Source organism: Hyla sarda, chromosome 5, assembly GCF_029499605.1.
Source record: "Hyla sarda isolate aHylSar1 chromosome 5, aHylSar1.hap1, whole genome shotgun sequence".
NCBI classification, from domain to species: Eukaryota; Metazoa; Chordata; class Amphibia; order Anura; family Hylidae; genus Hyla; species Hyla sarda.
The window spans coordinates 322,457,807-322,480,292 of record NC_079193.1 but is presented as its reverse complement, the minus strand read 5'-3'; the positions used below and the strand labels follow the sequence as shown (position 1 = coordinate 322,480,292).

At 46.8% G+C, this 22,486-nt stretch overlaps 1 protein-coding gene across 2 annotated transcripts in view; it reads left to right on the top strand.

Moving 5' to 3' along the window:
• Window positions 1-22,486, top strand: part of MMP16 (matrix metallopeptidase 16) — a 259,480-nt gene that overhangs the window by 148,146 nt on the left and 88,848 nt on the right. The window lies entirely within an intron of this gene.

The window sequence follows — 22,486 nt, the reverse complement described above, 5'->3', positions numbered from 1 at the left end:
TCTCATATTTCACCCTCATATCCCTTCCTCATATCCTGATCTCATATCCCGTCCTCATATCTCTTCCTCATATCCTGTCCTCATATCTGTCCACATATCCCATCCTCATATCCGACTTCATATCCCGTCCTCATATCCAATTCTCATATCTCATCCTTATATCCCGTCCTTATATCCCGTCCTCATATCTCGTCCTCATATCTCGTCCTCATATCTCGTACTCATATCTCGTCCTCATATCCCGTCCTCATATCCCGTCCTCATATCCCGTCCTCATATCCCGTCCTCATATCTCGTCCTCATATCCCGTCCTCATATCCCATCCTCATATCCCGTCCCCATATCTTTTCCTCATATCTCGTCCTCATATCTCGTCCTCATATCCCGTCCTCATATCCCGTCCCCATGTCCCGACCCCATATCTCGTCCTCATATTTTGTCCTCACATCCCGTGCTCATATCCCTACCTCATATCCCAAAGTCATATCCCGTCCTCATGTCCCGTCCTCATATCCCATTTTCATATCCTGACCTCATCTCCAGTCCTCAGATCCAGCCCTTATATCTCACCCTCATACCCTGTCTTCATTCACCTGGAGATGCGAAACTTGTGTAGTAAGTTGGGACCAAACTGTGGTGAAGAGATTGTGGTTGAAGGACCTGTGATGTGGATGTGTTGGATGAAAATTGTATTTTCTGCCTTGAGCTGAAACACAAAAAAGGGCTAAAAATAGAAGGAGCATGGCTTGTTGAAGGGGCGTGGATTGCAAGCAGGACTGACACACGCACCAGGAGATGCAGAGAGAAGCTTGTGGACTAAGTTACCGCATGTCCCATAGACTTGCATGGGACTTTAGACAAAAAACCTTGACCCTCACAAGTCGGTCACATAAGTAACATGTACCAAGTTTCAAAATATCGTCATCTGTTTGGAAGTGATGCTGGAATATACATAGGTGATGCTGGAACATATATACAATTTAAATATTCTATATTTGTTGTTGACTTTTAAGTACCATGTGTACCAAGTTGCATTGAAATATCTCCAGCCTTTTGCAAGGGATTCTGCAACACACACACACACACACACACACACACATACACACACATATATATATATATATATATATATATATATATATATATATATATATGGTATTATATGTTTTATGGAGTCAAAAAGAAAGGAAAAAACAGCCTCCGCAGGTGCAGGTGCAATAAAGCTTAGCATTTACTTCATACCAAAAACACGGTGGAAGGGAAGATGCATCATGTCACTCTAAAATCGGAGTGAAACTCTGATGCGTTTCGAGCATAAGCTCTTAGTCATGGCAATGACATTTCCTTACTGAGGGGTTTATATACACATTTGTACATGACATGGCCCCATTTCAGGCACGCCCTCTATTCTTTCTCAGCTGGAACTGACATCACATTCCAAAAGTGAGTAAAAGTAAGTGAAGATCACTTGCCACATAGTCTGAACGCTTACTGGGAGATGCTCATAGTCATTTCTTGTCAGGTCAACTTCTCAGAACCATAAGAATATAATGTGTCAAATCACCTCCATGAATGAACATGGACCACTAGATGTTGCGTGCTGACATGCGGTTATTTTGTGCAACATGTGAACATGCGCAAAAATTCAAACAAAAATTACTACTTAATATAATTGATTAAAAAGATATGTTTTATATGTTGCTAGCTGGTTGTGGATCCTCTGTGTCAGTGAGGGATTGGCGTGGACCGTGCCGGTGGACCGGTTCTAAGATGCTACTGGTATTCACCAGAGCCCGCCGCAAAGCAGGATGGTCTTGCTGCGGCGGTAGCAACCAGGTCGTATCCACTGGCAACGGCTCAACCTCGCTGACTGCTGAGAAGGCGAGGGACAGAAGGACAAGGCAGAGGCAAGGTCAGACGTAGCAGAAGGTCGGGGCAGGCGGCAAGGTTCGTAGTCAATATGGATAGCAGGAGATCTGGAAACACAGGCTTTGGACAACACTAAACGCTTTCACTGGCACAAGGCAACAAGATCCGGCAAGGAAGTGCAGGGGAAGTGATCAGATATAGCCAGGGAGCAGGTGGAAGCTAATTAGGCTAATTGGGCCAGGCACCAATCATTGGTGCACTGGCCCTTTAAGTCTCAGAGAACTGGCGCGCGCGCGCCCTAGAGAGCGGAGCCGCGCACGCCAGCACATGACAGCCGGGGATCGGGACGGGTAAGTGACTTGGGATGCGATTCGCGAGCGGGCGCGTCCCGCTATGCAAATCGCATCCCCGCCGGCAATGTCAGTGCAGCGCTCCCGGTCAGCGGGTCTGAACGGGGCGCTGCAGAGAGAGAGACGCCGTGAGCGCTCCGGGGAGGAGCAGGGACCCGGAGCGCTCGGCGTAACACTTGTCCATTAGACAAAACAGGTAAAGAAAAAGGTATACCGACACCTACTTGTCTGGCAGATACCAAAATAAGACCAGGTAAATGGGACCCTATGAATGTACTCTACTATGTGCAGCTCTAAAAGTTGTCAAGAAATGTGGACCGAGCAGAACAAATTTTTTGTCCTAAAATTGATCAAATATGACAGCATTGCTTTACTTTGTGGAACAGGTTTTGGAATTTGCTCGCCATCTTGGATTGTATGTTTTAGCGTCTGTTGTTCTCATTTACAGATCACTCTTATGATATTTTTTTTATAACTTTGGTGTGAACTTGATAAAGTCGGGGTCTTGAAAACATTGATTGATGCTTTTGTGTTATGGGGTGTGAGATGCAGGCAGATGGAATTACCCTAGGGGCAGATGGCATTAACCCCTTGTATTTGTGACACCAGGGCGTGGTTTATGATCAATAGCACCCGAAGGTATACCGCTGGATCCTGGGCTAGGCATGGGGGCAATAATGACTCCGACGCCAAGTTGCGGACAACGGTAGCTTTACTGAGTGACAGATGGTACAGTCTATACAGTTCAGACAGGCCCACGGAGGTGACCAGTGACTTCAGAGACCTTAAGGGCTTGCTGGGACTTGTAGTAGAACTGGACAATTTAGTGCAGGCCACACTGACTTGACAGATGACTTTGACTTGACTGACTTGTGACTGACAATGCTGTGAGTTATACCATCTAATTTTTGGACAGTCTCTAGGGCATTCTGCAGGGCTACGGCATTCGCTCTCAAGGTCTCACCTGGCTTTTGGCACCTTTCATACAGCCGTACAGTCCTTCAAAGATCTGCTCTACAGTTGCCTTCTTGGAGGCTGGCCAGGTGCGGACTTCCTCTAACGCACTTGCACTTGCACCTGTTGGTTAGGAGGGAAAGAGTAAAAGACAAAAAAACTCTGGATCCTCTCTTGGAATTCCCTCAAGGTGAAGGGGTCTCCATTGTAGGTAGGGAGGACAGGGTTCCCCATGAATACTGGTACAGACGCTGGAACACCAGGACTGTTGATGCTAACTGCAGGCAGGGCTGGCAAGATCCTGGCTCCTGGGGCAGGTGATGACCTAGCTGCTGGAGATGACGGGGCGCTGTCGCCTGGTTGATCTGGAGAGCTGGGTGTTGACATCCTTTTGAATTTTGAGTGCGCTGTCGCTTTAAGGGAAATAAGGTGCGTTCTCCTTTAAGATGCTTACTGTAGCGCGGAAGCAGCTTTGACTTGACTGATGGGGGGTGCTGTAATGGATGCTCCACCTCTATTTTGCAGGCACCCGGTTGTAATTTTTCTTGCAACCAGACTTGCAGGCACTAACAGGTTAATGCTGATAGAGTCTGCACTGGAGACTTGATTCTGACAATCGTTGTTGTTTGCAGAGTCTGCACTGCAGTGGGTGCTTGACAGGTAACAACAGAGATGAGTGCAGCAGCCGAAGCTTCCAATTTGGCTGTGCCCAGGGAAGTTCCTGTTTTGGTTCGGTCGGCAAAATCTTTCCCTGTGCAACACAGGGCGACTCTTTGGTTCCTCCTCGCAGTACTAAAGAGGTGTCACTGCTGGGAACTGACGGGGCGAAGCTGCAACCGTTCGCGCACGCGTGAAATAGCGGACCAAATTTACCCTTTCAGGTACCACCTCTATACAGTTCACATAGTTCACAGTAGCAGATAACAGTCTTTTCTTCACCTCCCCCTCTATTTCACAAGCACCTCGGGTAAAACACTTTTCACTGGTAAAGTCTCGTACACTTTCTGGCGCAAATTTTATTCCCATCGGCATGTAATTTTCACTGACAATACTGGACACAGATCAGACTGGGGAGGACTTGCCGCATAAGGCGCACACCCGTATCCTGTTCGTAGGATGCAAAAAGTTGTGGTAGAGTGTGTGAGATACAGGGAAGATGGAATTACCCTAGGGGCAGATGGCATTAACCCCTTGTATTCGTGATGCCAGGGCATGGTTTATCCTCAATACCACCCGAAAGTATACCGCTGGATCCCGGGATAGGCACGGGGGGCAATAATGACTCTGACGCCACGTTACGGACAATGGTAGCTTTACTAAGGTTAGACAGATGGAACAGTCTATACAGTTCAGCCAGGCCTATGGAGGTGACCAGTGATTTCAGAGACCTTAAGGGCTTGCTTGGACTTGTAATAGAGGTGGACAATTTAGTGCAGGCCACATTGACTAGACAGATGACTTTGACTTGACTGACTGTGACTGTGGCTTACTTGCATGTTTGTAGCTTGTGGCTGCAGACTGGACTTGAGGCCTCCTATGACTCTGAACACACACTTAGGCTCGACTGGACCTCAGCAAAGACTAAGAGAGAGTGCAGAGGCTCCACTCAGGGCTTATTTAGGCGCAATTGTACACCCGTCCTCAGTTGGCATAGAAACTGACTGTGGACGGCATTATTAAATGTTTGTCGCACAGGTTAAAAAGTCGCACAAAAAGAAAAATGTAATCAGCACCAGATTTATCGCATGCCCTGCACTGTGTCATAAATTTGGTGCAGGTACACAGTTTCCAACACCAGAATGAATGGAGTAAAAATATGTTCACCTCATCCACTTTTCATGCATACCCCATAGTCTCCATTAACAGTTGCACATCCAGTAGTGTCGTACACAACAGGGGTCTTACAAAACTAACCTTTTCTTGATGTAATAATAAAACATGCATTAAAGGGGTATTCCATACATAAAGGGGTATTCCATATATATATATCAACTGGTTCCAGAAAGTTAAACAGATTTGTAAATTACTTCTATTAAAAAATCTTAATCCTTCCAATAATTATCAGCTGCTGAAGTTGAGTTGTTCTTTTCTGTCTGGCAACAGTGCTCTCTGCTGACATCTCTGCTTGTCTCGGGAACTGCACAGAGTACAAGAGGTTTGCTATGGGGATTTGCTTCTACTTTGGACAGTTCCCGAGAGGTGTCATCAGAGAAGACTTAGACAGAAAAGAACAACTCAACTTCAGCAGCTAAAAAGTACTGAAAGGATTAAGATTTTTTTAATAGAATAATTTACAAATCTGTTTAGCTTTCTGGAGCCAGTTGATATATATGTAAAAAAAAGTTTTTTTCCTGCATAACCCCTTTAACCCCTTAAGGACGCAGGACGTAAATGTACGTCCTGGTGAGGTGGTACTTAACGCACCAGGACGTACATTTACGTCCTGTGCATAACATCGGAGCGATGCCCGTGTCATGCGCGGCTGATCCCGGCTGCTGATCGCAGCCAGGGACCCGCCGGCAATGGCCGACGCCCGCGATCTCGCGGGCGTCCGCCATTAACCCCTCAGGTGCCGGGATCAATACAGATCCCGGCATCTGCGGCAGTTCGCGATTTAAATGAACGATCGGATCGCCCGCAGCGCTGCTGCGGGGATCCGATCATTCAGAACTCCGGACGGAGGTCCCCTCTCCTTCCTCCGTCCGGCTCCCGGCGTCTCCTGCTCTGGTCTGTGATCGAGCAGACCAGAGCAGGAGATGACCGATAATACTGATCTGTTCTATGTCCTATACATAGAACAGATCAGTATTAGCAATCATGGTATTGCTATGAATAGTCCCCTATGGGGACTATTCAAGTGTAAAAAAAAATTTAAAAAAATTTAAAAGTAAAAGTAAAAAAAAAGTGAAAAATCCCCTCCCCCAATAAAAAAGTTAAACGTCCGTTTTTTCCTATTTTACCCCCAAAAAGCGTAAAAAACATTTTTTATAGACATATTTGGTATCGCCGCGTGCGTAAATGTCCGAACTATTAAAATAAAATGTTAATGATCCCGTACGGTGAACGGCGTGAACGAGAAAAAAAAAGTCCAAAATTCCTACTTTTTTAATACATTTTATTAAAAAAAATTATAAAAAATGTATTCAAAGTTTTTTATATGCAAATGTGGTATCAAAAAAAAGTACAGATCATGGCGCAAAAAATGAGCCCCCATACCGCCGCTTATACGGAAAAATAAAAAAGTTAGAGGTCATCAAAATAAAGGGATTATAAACGTACTAATTTGGTTAAAAAGTTTGTGATTTTTTTTAAGCGCAACAATAATATAAAAGTATATAATAATGGGTATCATTTTAATCATATTGACCCTCAGAATAAAGAACACATGTCATTTTTACCATAAATTGTACGGCGTGAAAACAAAACCTTCCAAAATTAGCAAAATTGCGTTTTTCGTTTTCATTTCCCCACAAAAATAGTGTTTTTTGGTTGCGCCATACATTTTATGATATAATGAGTTATGTCATTACAAAGGAAAACTGGTCGTGCAAAAAACAAGCCCTCATACTAGTCTGTGGATGAAAATATAAAAGAGTTATGATTTTTAGAAGGTGAGGAGGAAAAAATGAAAACGTAAAAATAGTCCTTAAGGGGTTAAACATCAAGTTGACAAAGGTCTGGGAGTCAGCACCACAATGATCTCAGGAACGAGAGGGCCTTTCTCCTGAACAGGTCCATAATGTTAGACAAGAAGTAGATAAGAATGCACATTCATTCTTCATTGTAATAAATTGATGTTTTGGAAACCTACCCATCGCTTTGGGCCTGGCAGATACTTATTATCATGATTCTTGGGGCTTGCAGGACTGTCTGATTGATAGAAGTCATATGAATTTTATAGCCTGAGAAATTGAAGATTAGGAAAAGGATGTTTGGAGTGAGGAATACTCTAGAGGAAATCTGTATTATAGACTAATAAGGATGGAATTATTCTCTATCTCCTATTGCACACATTTTCATGTAGTCCTGCCAGAAGAGTCTTGTTTTCCAGGGAGATTAAAATAAACACCATTTACTTATCAAGGTAAAGAGCATGTGTTCCAGCCGATGTAGTGATTATCTGACTATCTATAAAGACATCCCACAGGGGAATACACATGTAGGCTGAATGCAGGGTTACATTCTGGAAATGACATTTCCTAACAAAATGACGATTTGCATATTTGGAAGATATATCTGACGGCTGATACGTATGTGGTGTCCCGGTACCGGATTGCATCCCTTACCTTGTGGTGAGGTCCCCAAAGTCAGAGTCCCTAGCTACTGGTGGGGTCCTCATCTATAGTTAGCCCCTTGTCACCCCTTTAATAGTTGAAATTATTCAAATTAAATGTGTAAATATGTAAATAAAGTGTACTTACCTTGTTGTGGCATCGCAGGACCTGCGGGTCACGTGATGCATTCCAAAACTCTATGGTTTCTGGTTCAAGGACCTTTGGAGGAAGTCATGTGATCGCCCACCATGCATTGTAACGGTGAGTGACAGCTGACACAGACCAATCCAAAACGGCCCTGCCCCTGCCCACATAAGGGAGCGGCGGCCATTATTCTCTTTCCTCGTGGGCTGCTGATGGAGGAGGATCTGCGCAGCTGTCATCAGCAGTGACTAGGCCCAAGCATTGCGGCAACGGCCATCTTACAAAACTGTGAGTTATCTCAATCCCTGTTAAGTCTGCAAGATCACTGGACCTAAACAGACCCCTAAATCCGGAAGGATCTCTGCATCAATCCTAATTCTACCAGTCCTTTGGATAAGCTAATGGTCCGCGGCATCTGTCAATCACTGCCGTACTGTATAGAGACTGTATTGCTAAGACTGTTGCTGTTAATTGGATGTACCGCAAGTACCTCAGTAAAGTTTATACAAGTTCATCCCTATTGTGGACCTTCATTCATTTAAGCACGCACCTATCGTTTCTGGGAAGGGTGGCGATAGGCCGAAGATTTACCTCAGCGTATTAACCCTCACCCTGGCGTCACGAGTGACAGGGGTTAAATTAACCCCTCATATACCGAAGCAGCACCCCAGCTACACTACACCCCAAGGCAGTTGCCACACGTATAAAAACTCATCTGCCATGAGATTTTTGAGTGAGTCTTTTATAATCATAAAAATTAACTGTTACTATGATTAACATCATGGGGATTATTGGAAATGAATTTTGCACAGAAGAGAAAGTTTTATTAGAAATAACCTAAGCAAATTATAGTACATAATGGTTACAAAATAATTTACAGTACAAGTTACAATCTTGGATCAGGGATCATCAATTTTAGTTAATAAGAAACTATTGAACATGGAACATGAAACCATGAAAAACTAGTAGTTGGTTCCTGAAGCCCCTAAAATGCCATCCCCCCAAAAAAGGAAAAATAAATCAAATTTAGTAGATAACATAGCACAGTCAAATCATAAGAGTAACCTGAGACCATTATAACTTTAGGGATCACTATATACATAGTACAGTATATAACTTGAGGTGCGAGTCTTGTGTAGATCTTGGTGCCCGAGCAACAATGAAGAGGTATCTTCAGAATTGATTATTGACCTTGAAAGAACCATCTGTTGGTAAATAAAAAAATGGAAATACAACAGGACATGACAGTCCAGGTAGGAGGCTCAATTGGTTCAATTCCCTAACCACCCAGTTTAAAAATGAGTGTATTTAATCATTTTATAGCTGTATTATAAATCAGATAAGGACCCAGCAATATACCATATATACTCGAGTATAAGCCGACCCGAATATAAGCCAAGGCCCCTAATTTCACCCCCAAAACACGAGAAAAGTTATTGACTCGACTGTAAGCCTAGGGTGGGAAATACATCATCCCCCCATGTCATCATCCCGCCCCCCTTCATCATCACCGCCTGTCAATCCCTTCATCAGTGGTCTTCAACCTGTGGACCTCCAGATGTTGCAAAACTTCAACTCCCAGGGTGTTCTGGGTGTTGGAGTTTTGAAACCTCTGGAGGTCTGCAGGTTGAAGACCACTGCGGCCTTCGTCATCATCCCCCCCCCCCCCGTTCATCATCACCGCCTATCAATCCCTTCATCAGTGGTCTTCAACCTGCGGACCTCCAGATGTTGCAAAACTACAACTACCAGCATGCCCGGACAGCCATCGGCTGTCCGGCCATGCTGGGTGTTGTAGTTTTGAAACCTCTGGAGGTCCACAGGTTGAAGACCACTGCGTCCTTCGTCATTATCCAGCCCCCCCATTTTGTGTTGTACTTACCTCCCCTTGATGAGAAGGAAGGGTGAGCTGGTCCGGGCCATCTATGCTGCAGGGGAGGGTTAGTCGTTGCGAGCTGTCCATTTTCACTGGGGGGGGGGCTCTTCTCCGCGCTTTAGGCCGTGCCCCACAGGGACGTTCATGGCTGTCCGGGCATGCTGGGAGTTATAGTTTTGCAACATCTGGAGGTCCGCAGGTTGAAGACCACTGAGAAGGGATTGACAGGCGGAGAGTTCACTCGAGTATAAGCCGAGGGGGAGTTTTCAGCACGAAAAATTGTGCTGAAAAACTCGGCTTATACTCGAGTATATACGGTACCTGTGATCCATAAAATGTAGGAACCCTGCTGCTCTATACAAATTCTATGGCCCTGATGAAGATGCTTGACTATTGTTCCATTCAAACTCCTCCTGACTGAGACAAAGTGCCAACTGTAGGTAAATTCATACCAGTAAATTTACACTGGTCTATGATTATAGAAATGTTTGTTTGCCCCATCATATGTCCATATAAAAGGCCCTTTATAAGGGTTCCTTAACATTAAGCCCACCACAAAGTTTTTCCCTGCTTGACCCCTATTTGTAATCCATGGGGAAACCTGGTAGTAAGACTTAAAATTTTCTTATAGCACCCCCAGTGGAAACATGAAGTGTATCACTTTGTTCCCAATTAAAGTTCCCAGTATAGGTAATACAGAATAGGGAAGACCCTCTAACGAGAGGGTCATTTATAGGGTATATAACAATGGGTTTTCTAAACTAAACACCCTCCTAAGATTTGTATGTGGATCCTGAAAGTATGAAGGTTTGTTGACTGGACACTCAGTATAACATCATTAACCCCTTAAAGACCACGGACGTAAATGTACGTCCTGGTTTGGCTGTACTTCCCGCACCAGGACGTACATTTACGTCTTGTGTATGACCGTGAGCATCGGAGCGGTGCTCACGTCATACACAGCAGGTTCCGGCTGCTATCAGCAGCCGGAGACCCACCGGTAATGGCCGACATCCGCGATCGTGCGGATGTCTGCCATTAACCCCTCAGATGCCGTGATCTGTACAGATCACGGCATCTGCGGCAATGCGCATAATAAAATAGATGATCGGATCGCCCGCAGCGCTGCCGCGGCGATCCGATCATCTGTAATGGCGGCCGGAGGTCCCCTCACCTGGCTCCGGTCGTCTCCCGGCGTCTCCTGCTCTGGTCTCAGGTCGAGCAGACCAGAGCAGGAGATAGCCGATAATACTGATCAGTGCTATGTCCTATGCATAGCACTGAACAGTATTAGCAATGAAATGATTGCTATAGATAGTCCCCTATGGGGACATAAAAAGTTTTAAAAAAAAAGTTGAAAAATGTAAAAATTCAAAGTAAAAAAAAAGTGAAAAATCCCCTCCCCCAATAAAAAAAAATAAATTGACCGTTTTTCCCATTTTACCCCCAAAAAAGTGTATTTTTTTTAATAAACATATTTGGTATCGCCGCATGCGTAAATGTCCGAACTATCAAAATATAATGTTAATGATCCCTTACGGGGAACAGCCTAAACGTAAAAAAAATGTTAAAGTCCAAAAATGCTGCTTTTTGTCACATTTTATAAAAAAAAAATTATAAAAATTATATAAAAGTTTTATATATGCAAATGTGGTATCAATAAAAAGTTCAGATGACAGCGCAAATAATGAGCCTTCATACCACCCTATATACGGAAAAATGAAAAAGTTATAGGTGGTCAAAATTGGGCGATTTTAGATTTCTGATTTTGTACAAAAAGTTTTAGATTTTTTTTAAGCGGTACAAAAATATAAAAGTATCTAGCCATGGGCATCATTTTAATCGAATTGACCCACAGAATAAAGAACACGTCATTTTTACCGTAAAGTGTACAGTGTGAAAACGAAACCCTCCAAAATGTGCAAAATTGTGGCCTATAACACGCACCCTCATTTTACCAAGGATATTTGGGTAAAAAAGTTTTTTACCCAAATATCCTTGGTAAAATGAGGGTGCGTGCGTGTGCATGCGTATACCCCGATACACCCCCAGGAAAGGCAGGGGTAGAGGGGCCGTCACTGCCGGCTTCTCTCCCCCTGCCTTTCCTGGGGTCTAGAGCCCTGCTGCCGCCACTTCTCTCCCGCTGGCTATCTGCGCCGCTGCCCGTTCTCTCCCCCTGACGATCGGTGTGGGCGCCCCGTTGCCTCCCCCATCCCCGTTTGTATAATTACCTGTTGCCGGGGTCGGGTCCGCGCTGCTTCAGGCCTCCGGTGTGCGTCCCCTGCGTCGTTGCTATGCACTGCACGGCGCGGCGCAATGACGAGTGATGTCATTCTGCCGCGCTGTGCAGTGCATAGCAAAAACGCATGGGACACACACCGGAGGCCTGAAGCAGCGCGGACCCGACCCCGGCAACAGGTAATTATACAAACGGGGATGGGGGAGGCAACGGGGCAGCGGCGCCGGCAATGGGTGCTGCCCCTTCTCTCCCCTTGGGCAATGGGGCATCGGCACCGATAGCCAGGGGGAGAGAACGGGCAGCGGCACCGATAGCCAGGGGGAGAGAAGGGCCGGCAGCAGGGCTCTAGACCCCAGGATAGGCAGGGGCAGAGAAGCCGGCAGCGACAGCAGGTCTCTGCACTTGCAAAGCCGCTGCAGTTCATTGATTTAACCCCTTAACCCCTTAAGGACCGGGGTTTTTTCCGTTTTTGCATTTTCGTTTTTTGCTCCTTGCCTTTAAAAAATCATAACTCTTTCAATTTTGCACCTAAAAATCCATATGATGGCTTATTTTTTGCACCACCAATTCTACTTTGTAATGACGTCAGTCATTGTGCCCAAAAATCTACGGTGAAACGGGAAAAAAAATCATTGTGAGACAAAATTGAAAAAAAAAACGCCATTTTGTAACTTTTGGGGGCTTCCGTTTCTACGTAGTACATTTTTCGGTAAAAATGACCCCTTATCTTTATTCTGTAGGTCCATACGATTAAAATGATACCCTACTTATACAGGTTTGAATTTGTCGCACTTCTGGAAAAAATCATAACTTCATGCAGAAAAATTTATACGTTTAAAATTGTCATCTTCTGACCCCTATAACTTTTTTATTTTTCCGTGTATGGGGCGGTATGAGGGCTCATTTTTTGCGCCGTGATCTGAAGTTTTTAACGGTACCATTTTTGCATTGATAGGACTTATTGATTTTTTTTATTCATTTTTTCATGATATAAAAAGTGACCAAAAATGCACTATTTTGGACTTTGGAATTTTTTTGCGCGCACGCCATTGACCGTGCGGTTTAATTAACGATATATTTTTATAATTCGGACATTTCCGCACGCGGCGATACCATTTATGTTTATTTTTATTTTTATATACACTGTGTTTTTTCTTTTATGGGAAAAGGGGGGTGATTCAAACTTTTAATAGGGAAGGGGTTAAATGATGTTTATTCACTTTTTTTTTGCACTTTTTTTTTGCAGTGTTATAGGTCCCATAGGGACCTATAACACTGCACACACTGATCTTTTACATTGATCACTGGTTTCTCATAAGAAACCAGTGATCGATGATTCTGCCGCATGACTGCTCATGCCTGGATCTCAGGCACTGAGCAGTCATTCGGCGATCGGACAGCGAGGAGGCAGGTAGGGGCCCTCCCGCTGTCCTGTCAGCTGTTCGGGATGCCGCGATTTCACCGCGGCTATCCCGAACAGCCCACTGAGCTAGCCGGCATGCTTTCGGTTTCACTTTAGACGCGGCGTTCAACTTTGAACGCCGCGTCTAAAGGGTTAATAGCGCGCGGCACAGCGATCAATGCCGCGCGCTATTAGCCACGGGTCCCGGCCGTTGTTAGAGGCCGGGCCCGACCCGCTATGACGCGGGGCCACGCCGTGGCCCCGCGTTATAGATCGGGAGTGGACACATGACGTTCCAGTACGTCATGTGTCCTTAAGGGGTTAAGGACCGGGGTTTTTTGCATTTTCGTTTTTTGTTCCTTGCCTTTAAAAAATCATAACTCTTTACATTTTGCACCTAAAAATCCATATGATGGCTTATTTTTTGCGCCACCAAATCTACTTTGTAATGACGTCAGTCATTTTGCCCAAAAATCTGCGGTGAAACGGGAAAAAAAAACATTGTGCGACAAAATTGAAAAAAAAACGCTGTTTTGTAACTTTTGGGGGCTTCCGTTTCTACGTAGTACATTTTGCATCTTGGCATCTTCTGACCCCTATAACTTTTTTATTTTTCCGTTTATGGGGCGGTATGAGGGCTCATTTTTTGCGCCGTGATCTGAAGATTTTAACGGTACCATTTTTGCATTGATAGGACTTATTGATCGCTTTTTATTCATTTTTAAATTATATAAAAAGTGACCAAAAATGCACTATTTTGGACTTTGGAATTTTTTTGCGCGCACGCCATTGACCGAGCGGTTTAATTAATGATATATTTTTAGAATTCAGACATTTCCGCACGCGGTGATACCATATATGTTTATTTTTATTTTTATTTACACTGTGTTTTTTTTTATTGGAAAAGGGGGTGATTCAAACTTTTAATAGGGGAGGAGTTAAATGATCTTTATTCACTTTTTTTTACACTTTTTTTTTTGCAGTGTTATAGCTCCCATAGGGACCTATAACACTGCACACACTGATCTCCATCATTGATCACTGGTTTCTCATAAGAAACCAGTGATCAACGATTCTGCCGCTTGACTGCTCAGGCCTGGATCTCAGGCACTGAGCAGTCATTCGGCGATCGGACAGCGAGGAGGCAGGAAGGGGCCCTCCCGCTGTCCTATCAGCTGTTCGGGATGCCGCGATTAGCCGCAGCTATCCCGAACAGCCCGACTGAGCTAGCCGGCCACTTTCACTTTTAGCTGCTGCGCGCTATTAGAGGCGGGTCCTCTATGACGCCGGGCCCGCCGTGATATGACGCGAGGTTACTGTGTAACCCCGCGTTATATCAGGAGAGCAGGACCAAGGACGTACCGGTACGTCCTTTGTCCTTAAGGGGTTAAAGCGCCCGCTTTAAATCATTGAACTGCAGCTGCTTATCGGCGTATAACACGCAGGTAGACTTTAGGCTAAAAATTTTAGCCTAAAAAGTGCGTGTTATACGCCGATAAATACGGTAAATTTCCTCCCTAAAAAATATTTTTTTGGGTTTGCCGTAAATTTTATGGTAAAATCAGAGGTTTCCTTACAAAGTACAATTGGTCACACAAAAAAACAAGCCCTTATATGGGTCTGTAGATGGAAATATGAAAGAGTTACGGATTTTAGAAGGCGAGGAGGAAAAAACGAAAATGCAAAAATAAAATTGGCCTGGTCCTTAAAGGGGTTGTCCAGGAAAAAAAAAAAATTATATATCAACTGGCTCCAGAAAGTTAAACAGATTTGTTAATTACTTCAATTAAAAAATCCTTTCAGTACTTATGAGCTTCTGAAGTTAAGGTTGTTCTTTTCTGTCTAAGTGCTCTCCGATGACACGTGTCTCGGGAACCACCCAGTTTAGAAGAGGTTTGCTATGGGCATTTGCTTCTAAACCGGGCAATTCCCGAGACATGTGTCATCAGAGAGCACTTAGACAGAAAAGAACAACCTTAAAGGGGTACTCCGCCCCTAGACATCTTATCCTCTATCCAAAGGATAGGGGATAAGATGTCAGATCTCCGCGGTCCCGCTGCTGGGGAGCCCCGGGATACCTGCTGCGGCACCCCGCTATCATTACAGCACAGAGCGAGTTTACTCTGTACGTAATGACGGGCGATACAGGGGACAAAGCAGCGTGACGTCATGGCTCCGCCCCTCGTGACATCACGGCCCGTCCCCTTAATGCAAGTCTATGGCAAGGGGCGTGACAACCGCCATGCCCCCTCCCATAGACTTGTATTGAAAGGGGCGGGCTGTGACGTCACGAGGGGCGAAGCCGTGACGTAACGATGCTCCAGCCCCTGTATTGCCCGTCATTACGTGCAGAGCGAACTCGCTCGGTGCTGTAATGATAGCGGGGTGCTGCAGCAGCGATCCCCGGGGTCCCCAGCAGCGGGACCCCGGTGATCTGACATCTTATCCCCTATCCTTCGATAGGGGATAAGATGTCTAGGGGCGGAGTACCCCTTTGACTTCAGAAGCTCATAAGTACTGAAAGGATTAAGATTTTTTAACAGAAGTAATTTACAAATCTGTTTAACTTTCTGGAGCCAGTTGATATATAAAAAAAGTTTTCTTCCTGGATAACCCCTTTAAGGTGAAAATGGGCTTGGTCCTTAAGAGGTTAATGATTCATACATACATAATAAATACTTTTGTTTTATTGACCTACAAATCACATACAGGAGTTGGAGCTTTCTAAGGTTTGAGATTAACAAGCCACATGTGGAAAGCAGTCAAACAGCTAAAAGATTAATGAAATAACCCAATGGGAAGCGTCTGGACGAAAAAGAGGAGCAGAAAAATGAATATATTTGACTAGAAGCAATTCATTTATTTCAATAAGCCACACTGAGAGCCAGAAAACCCCCAGCAAAAGCCTGGATTCTGGCTAAGCTTTGATTGATGCCAGCTGGAATGAAGAGATTCAGGTGTAACAAATCATAAAGAATTAAAAGCCTTTTATTTTTATGAGACCCTGACAAATTATGGAGTATACCCCAATTAACTGATTAGGACGCTTGGTGTTTACTGGAGCCGCTTTTGTAGCATTGCAGCGGAGGAGCTCCGAAGACTGCATTAAACTCCTCAGCACATCCATGGATATCAATACTATGGCTTTTAATCTCTTCTGCTCTTCTCTTCATCGTGAAAGGATGACATGCTAATGTTGTCACTGCGAATTTCCAGAAGACATTGAGACATCTTCACTAGAATGATTTACTACAAGGAGATACACTAACAACTCCGACTTCACATGATACAACAAAAATGCAAATGAGCAAAAGAGCAACTGAAAATAAGTAATTAAAGGGGTACTCTGGTGGAAAACATTTATTTTTATTTTTTTTAAATCAACTGGTGCCAGAAAGTTAAACAGATTTGTAAATGACTTCTATTAAAAAATCCTAACTCTTCAACTACTTGTTAGCTGCTTTATACTACAGAGGAAGTTGTTTTCTTTTTTTAATTTCTTTTCTGTCTGACCACAGTGCTCTCTGCTGACACCTCTGCCCATGTGAAGAACTGTCCAGAGCAAATCTATCCTGCTCTTGACAGTTCCTGACATGGACAGAGGTGTCAGCAGGGAGCACTGAGGTTAGACAGAAAATAAATTCCTCTGTAGTATACAGCAGCTCTTAAGTGCTGGAAGGATTAAGATTATTAAATAGAAGTAATTTTACAAATCTGTTTAACTTTCTCCCCCCCCCCCCCCCCCCATATCTCTGTCTCTGCATGATTAACAGTCAGCTTCCAGTGACCCAAAGCCCTGATTCCAAATCTAATTTTAAAACAGGGTTTGGCTTCCGGCAGACTGTCAATCAATTAGTGGCAGGGATGAGAGTGAAGAGATGTCCAGCCCTCAGCACTTCAGGCACTTGGGAACACCTCTTTCTACCATAAAGCAAGACAATTGTTACGCCTAGCGCTCCGGGTCCCCGCTCCTCCCCGGAGCGCGTAAGGCGCCTCTCTCTCCGCAGCGCCCCGGTCGGTCCCGCTGACCGGGAGCGCTGCACTGTCATGGCCGTCGGGGATGCGATTCGCACAGCGGGACGCGCCCGCTCGCGAATCGCATCCCAGGTCACTTACCCGTTCCCGTCCCCTGCTGTCATGTGCTGGCGCGCGCGGCTCCGCTCTCTAGGGCGCGCGCGCGCCAGCTCCCTGAGACTTAAAGGGCCAGTGCACCAATGATTGGTGCCTGGCCCAATTAGCTTAATTGGCTTCCACCTGCTCCCTGGCTATATCTGATCTCCTCCCTTGCACTCCCTTGCCGGATCTTGTTGCCTTGTGCCAGTGAAAGCGTTTTGTGTGTCCAAAGCCTGTGTACCAGAACTTCTGCTATCCACCCTGACTACGAACCTTGCCGCCTGCCCCCGACCTTCTGCTACGTCCGACCTTGCTTCTGTCTACTCCCTTGTACCGCGCCTATCTTCAGCAGTCAGAGAGGTTGAGCCGTTGCTAGTGGATACGACCTGGTCCCTACCGCCGCAGCAAGACCATCCCGCTTTGCGGCGGGCTCTGGTGAAAACCAGTAGTGACTTAGAACCGGTCCACTAGCACGGTCCTCGCCAATCCCTCTCTGGCACAGAGGATCCACCTCCTGCCAGCCGGCATCGTGACAGTAGATCCGGCCATGGATCCCGCTGAGGTCCCTCTGCCTTATATCTCTGACATCACCACGGTGATCGCCCAGCAATCCCGACAGATCGCCCATCTAACCCACCAGCTGTCGGAAGTGTCCACCATTGTGCAGCAACTTCAGTCGCAACTTCAGCAGCAATCATCTCCTCCGCCAGCTCCTGCACCCCTTCCGCAGCGAGTGGCCACTCCTAGCCTCCGCCTGTCCTTGCCGGACAAATTTAATGGGGACTCTAAGTTTTGCCGTGGCTTTCTTTCGCAATGTTCCCTGCACTTGGAGATGATGTCGGACCAGTTTCCTACTGAAAGGTCTAAGGTGGCTTTCGTAGTCAGCCTTCTGTCTGGAAAAGCCCTGTCATGGGCCACACCGCTCTGGGACCGCAATGACCCCGTCACCCCCGAGCCTCTTCTGCTGAGACTGCCCTGCTGAACCTGGTCCAGGGTAATTCTTCCGTTGGCGAGTACGCCATACAATTCCGTACTCTTGCTTCTGAACTTTCCTGGAATAATGAGGCCCTCTGCGCGACCTTTAAAAAAGGCCTATCCAGCAACATTAAAGATGTTCTGGCCGCACGAGAAACTCCTGCTAACCTGCATGAACTCATTCATCTAGCCACTCGCATTGACATGCGTTTTTCTGAGAGGCATCAAGAGCTCCGCCAGGAGAAAGACTTAGATCTCTGGACACCTCTTCCACAGTCTCCATTGCAATCTGCGCCTAGGCCTCCCGCCGAGGAGGCCATGCAAGTGGATCGGTCTCGCCTGACCCTGGAAGAGAGGAATCGCCGTAAGGAAGAGAATCTTTGTCTGTACTGTGCCAGTACCGAACATTTTTTGGTGGATTGCCCTATCCGTCCTCCACGTCTGGGAAATGCACGCTCGCACCCAGCTCTCGTGGGTGTGGCGTCTCTTGATGCTAAGTCGGCTTCTCCACGTCTCACGGTGCCTGTACGGATTTCTCCTTCAGCCAGCTCTTCCCTCTCAACCGTGGCCTGCCTGGACTCTGGTGCCTCTGGGAATTTTATTCGGGAGTCCTTGGTGAATAAATTCCGCATCCCGGTGACCCGTCTTGTCAAGCCACTCCACATTTCCGCGGTCAACGGAGCCAGGTTGGATTGCACCGTGCGTTACCGCACGGAGCCCCTCCTAATGTACATCGGAACTCATCACGAAAAAATTGAGTTTTTGGTCCTCTCCAATTGCACTTCCGAAATTCTCCTTGGACTACCCTGGCTTCAACACCATTCCCCAACCCTGGATTGGTCCACAGGGGAGATCAAGAGCTGGGGTACCTCTTGCTTCAAGGACTGCCTTAAACCGGTTCCCAGCACTCCCTGCCGTGACCCTGTGGTTCCTCCTGTATCCGGTCTCCCTAAGGTCGTTATGGACTCTGCCCGCCTTAAGAAGTGCCTCTCCCCCCCTCCCAGTCCACTCAGGCAAGCCTCGGTGCCTCCTCATGGCCCTCGTCCTGGTGTCACACTGCCCCGTGCCAGGCCTTGCCCTCTGCCCTCCCTCCCCATTCCCACTCCTGCTGTACTGCCTGCCGTTGAGGAATCCCTCCATCCTTTCCCGGTGTCCTCATCCCAGGGGAGGCAGTTACCGGACAAAGAGAAGGGGAGACCTAAGGGGGGGGGTACTGTTACGCCTAGCGCTCCGGGTCCCCGCTCCTCCCCGGAGCGCGTACGGCGCCTCTCTCTCCGCAGCGCCCCGGTCGGTCCCGCTGACCGGGAGCGCTGCACTGTCATGGCCGTCGGGGATGCGATTCGCACAGCGGGACGCGCCCGCTCGCGAATCGCATCCCAGGTCACTTACCCGTTCCCGTCCCCTGCTGTCATGTGCTGGCGCGCGCGGCTCCGCTCTCTAGGGCGCGCGCGCGCCAGCTCCCTGAGACTTAAAGGGCCAGTGCACCAATGATTGGTGCCTGGCCCAATTAGCTTAATTGGCTTCCACCTGCTCCCTGGCTATATCTGATCTCCTCCCTTGCACTCCCTTGCCGGATCTTGTTGCCTTGTGCCAGTGAAAGCGTTTTGTGTGTCCAAAGCCTGTGTACCAGAACTTCTGCTATCCACCCTGACTACGAACCTTGCCGCCTGCCCCCGACCTTCTGCTACGTCCGACCTTGCTTCTGTCTACTCCCTTGTACCGCGCCTATCTTCAGCAGTCAGAGAGGTTGAGCCGTTGCTAGTGGATACGACCTGGTCCCTACCGCCGCAGCAAGACCATCCCGCTTTGCGGCGGGCTCTGGTGAAAACCAGTAGTGACTTAGAACCGGTCCACTAGCACGGTCCTCGCCAATCCCTCTCTGGCACAGAGGATCCACCTCCTGCCAGCCGGCATCGTGACAACAATATTATATACAATGGCCCTCATTTACTTAGAAAATTGGGTTGTAAGTCTATCTTGCTTTCTTACCCGACTGCTTTTTTCCCCTGGTATTTATTATTATGTCTCATCCTGTTTGTCGCACGTGGGTTTTGTTGGTTTTGGTTTCCAACTCCTCTGAGTTGTCGGGAAAAAATCCACAACAATTCAACAAATTTGGGTTTGGGAGAATCCACATCGGGTCCGTCGGGAAAAAATGTTGCATCGTGTCGCAGACTGGCGCACGACATCTGCGACATGGCGCAGACAAAGATGCGCCAAAAAAACCCGACAAAACAAGTCGGGTTTAGAATAAATGAGGGCCAATATATACGATAATCTTAAATCTGGCATCTGCATTTCATTGCAAATCTGCTTGTAAAACAAGAGATGGGTTGAGATGGTTTTTGTTAGGCCTTGTCATTTAAAGATAAAAATGAGAGGTGTTATCTTGCAAACACAAGAAATGAAACCTGGGGACACAGAAAATAAACTGCGGATACGGCCAAATGCCTCAGCTAAAAGGTTTTACGTTGAATTAGATGCAACTGTTTTTAATTAATTTCACACAGCTTTTTCTATTCTTATGGATATCAAACTAGCAGCCTGTGACCAGGCTGTAGCTCCACTGTTTCTGTAAGGCTAAGTTCACACTGCTGCTGTGCTCCGACCCGTTCAAGGTCTTTTTGCTCAATTTGTTCTGCACTGAACGGACCCTGAAAGAGTCAAAGCACAACAAAAATTGTAAAAAAATGTGTATATCTTTGTTCTTGCAGAGAAGACCAAACACAGGAAGTGTGGGTGGACAAGCAGGGCTCTGTACACTGAGGACAAGAAGGGCTCTGTACACTGAGGACAAGCAGGGCTCTGTACACTGAGGACAAGCAGGGCTCTGTACACTGAGGACAAGCAGGGCTCTGTACCCTGAGGCCAAGCAGGACTCTGTACCCTGAGGCCAAGCAGGGCTCTGTACACTTAGGTCAAGCAGGGCTCTGTACACTTAGGTCAAGCAGGACTCTCTGCACTGAGGAAAAGCAGGACTCTGCACTGAGGACAAGCAGGGCTTTGTACACTGAGGACAAGCAGGGCTCTGTACACTGAGGACAAGCAGGGCTCTGTGCACTGAGGACAAGTAGGGCTCTTTGCACTGAGGACAAGCAGGGATCTGTACACTGAGGACAAGCAGGGATCTGTACACTGAGGACAAGCAGGGCTCTGTACACTGAGGACAAGCAGGGTTCTGTACACTGAGGACAAGCAGGGCTCTGTACACTGAGGACAAGCAGGACTCTCTGCACTGAGGACAAGCAGGGCTCTGTACACTGAGGACAAGCAGGGCTCTGTACACTGAGGACAAGCAGGGCTGTGTACACTGAGCACAAACAGGATACTGTACACTGAGGACAAGCAGGACTCTCTGCACAGAGGGCAATCAGGGCTCTGTACACTAAGGACGAGCAGGGCTCTACACACTGTGGACAAGCAGGGATCTGTACACTGTGGACAAGCAGGGCCCTGTGCAGTAATGACAAGCAGGGCTCTCTCTGTACACTGAGGACAAGCAGGGCTCTGTACACTGAGGACAAGCAGGACTCTGTGCAGTGAGGACAAGCAGGGTTCTGTACACTGAGGACAAGCAGGGCTCTGTACACTGAGGACAAGCAGGACTCTCTGCACTGAGGACAAGCAGGGCTCTGTACACTGAGGACAAGCAGGGCTCTGTACAATGGGGACAAGCAGGGCTCTGTACACTGAGGACAAGCAGGGCTCTCTACACTAAGGACAAATGGCTCTGTACACTGAGGACAAGCAGGGCTCTGTACACTGAGGACAAGCAGGGCTCTGTACACTGAGGGCAAACCGGGCTCTGTACACCGAGGACAAGCAGGGCTCTGTACACTGAGGACAAGCCAGGCTCTCTACAGTGAGTACAAGTAGGGCTCTGTGTAGTAATGACAAGCAGGGCTCTGTACACTGAGGACAAGCAGGGCTCTGTACACTGAGGACAAGCAGGGCTCTGTACACTTAGGTCAAGCAGGACTCTCTGCACTGAGGAAAAGCAGGGCTCTGTACACTGAGGACAAGCAGGACTCTGTACACTAAGGACAAGCAGGGCTCTGTACACTGAAGACAAGCAGGGCTCTGTACACCGAGGACAAGCAGGGCTCTGCAGTGAGGCTCTGTGATAACCTTCGGGCTCACACAGCAGGATGATTGACAAGCTAGGAGCCTGCACAGAGCCCTGCTTGTCCTGCTTTCACTTCCTGTATTTGGTTTCCACACAGAGACACACAGGCAATAGCTGCAGGGACAGTATTTTTTCACCCAAAAATAAACAATTCTTTTAACCAA